Source organism: Euleptes europaea, unplaced genomic scaffold (assembly GCF_029931775.1).
Source record: "Euleptes europaea isolate rEulEur1 unplaced genomic scaffold, rEulEur1.hap1 H_1, whole genome shotgun sequence".
Classification (NCBI taxonomy): domain Eukaryota; kingdom Metazoa; phylum Chordata; class Lepidosauria; order Squamata; family Sphaerodactylidae; genus Euleptes; species Euleptes europaea.
The window spans coordinates 360,142-362,426 of record NW_026612049.1 but is presented as its reverse complement, the minus strand read 5'-3'; positions in this window follow the sequence as shown (position 1 = coordinate 362,426).

Below are 2,285 nucleotides of genomic sequence, written 5' to 3'. Positions count from 1 at the left end.
TTCCTCGGTATATTTGATATTTTTAATTTTGCAAACCATTCAAATGGTGATGACCCTCAAAATCCAGACACTTCTTTTATCCTTCATGTATTAAGGTGGTGCTACAAAACTGACTTTAATATTTGTTGTAGGATTTTCTGGAGGGGGGCTGGTTCTCTGGGTTCAGTAACTGTGGTTTTTCCTCTGGGAGAGAGATTAGGCATCTGCAAGTAAAATGGGATATAATCAGTATGCTACATTTAATTTTGGCAGTTACCACATTTTTCTGCATCTGCCTGCATTCTTTATAATTGAATTAATAACACATTAGGTATTTAGCATTTCATTGTTCCATAGTTGCATTTATTGTGTACGATGGCTTTTGGTTTATTTAAATATACATGGTCCTGTTTTATTCTTAGTATACTTAAATACTAGATGTGTGTATGTATATAGATAAAAATTAAAAATTGAGTTCAGTGTCTTGACTGTAGCCAAAGGTTTGGCTGGCTAGCAAATGGCTTTCTGTCCTTAGATTGATTCTGTATAAAGTTTTCTCCTGCCAAAGCTTTGAGCAAATTGGAATTGTGGTGTTAGTCATCATTCTACACATAGATTCCCCCCCTTCTGCAACCACTTTGAGTCCTTGTTGGCAGCAAGGTAGGATAAAAGTTTTCCAAATAAAATATTTGTAAACATTCTGTGCCATCACAGCAGCTCAGTTAGTACCTATGGCAGGTGAGTGGGGGATAATTGTTTGCTTATCTTCTAACAATACTTAAAATAGAATTGGATATCTCCAGAATGCATTATGGTTGAACTGTCCGATGGAGTATCAAGTTGATAGACATCCCTGGGATGTTCTAACTGGTCTGAACTTTCCAGTTGCGATCTTATGCATGCTAATATAAGTAAAATTACTGACCCATGGGGTGATGCCACATCCCAACATTTCCTAGGCAGACTGTGTTTACGGGGTGGTTTGCCATTGCCTTCCCCAGTCGTCTGTACTTTAACCCCAGCAAGCTGCGTACTCATTTTATCAACCTCTGAATGATGGAAAGATGAGTCAACCTTGGGCCGGTTACCTGAAACTGACTTGTCGGGATCAAACTCAGGTCGTGAGCAGAACTTTGACAGCAGTACTGAAGCTTACCATTCTGCACCGTGGGGCTCCTGTATTCATGCTAATAAGGCCCCTTAAATACAGTGGTGAATAAAAGTATTTACAATTGGGCTTCCAAGCCTCTCTTTTTTGCTGTCAGGTAAATTTAAGTTGGTACATGGAACCATGGTAACATTTCTCTGGCAGAGGAGGAAGAGGAATCAGTGATTAGACCACCACTTTAGATTCTCTAGAGCAAAGCAAAACTGTAGATTGCGGCCCCACATGGGGTCGTGAAATTGAATGTGGGGGTCACAGAAAAACTGATTTATTATCAATAAATGTATGATTTGTATACCTATCTTATATACCTATATCCTCGGGTCGCAAGTGGAAAAAGTTTAAGAAGCCCTGCTCTAGAGTCCAAGTGCAATTATCCTCGTCTCCTTAAACTATATGTATCACATTGTACAAACAAATCACAGTTCTTCAGTATGTGTACTGCAGTCTGTTAGACTGTAAACACAGAAAGCTAGAGTATGTGTCATGGACTCACCTGCTTCTGAGAGCTCAGATGATGAACTAGAACAAGTAGCAGTCTCGCCAGAGAATGCAGCCGACATCTCCTGAACCAGCTGTTAGATTAACAGAGCCGACTCAGGCGAAGGAAGTGCAGACCCCATCAGGAAGCCAGCTATCAGAAGGAGAGGATTTATCCCCAGGATCTCGCAGAAGGAAAGACGCTCTGCAGGAATTCAGAATAGGCGTGGGATGACAGCTGTGGAAGATGAGAGTGATTGATTGCCAGACCAGCCTCTTTCTGAGAGCCGGCTAGATTTAAGGAACTGAGGAAGGAACCAAAGTGTGGAAGCAGTGTACTGATCTCTGGTCTCAGTGCTGCTCCACCTGGTATTTTCTTGCCTGCTTTTCACCCGGACTGCCTTTGAATAACAACGGACTGCCTTGCCAGTGACCCTGACCTTGGACTGCCTAATTGACAACTCTGCTGCCTCGACCCTGATAAGTACCAGCCCCGGCCTGACTTCTGGAATTGTTTATCGGACGTTGCATCCCCTGCTGTCTTCCCTGCTTAGTGCAGCCTGCCGGCTGCAGAAGCCTCTGTCTTCAGTTTCCTCCTTGGCTTCTGGCCACCTCCTCCCTCACTTCCTCTGCACAGTGCTGCAATAGCAGACCAGCTCGC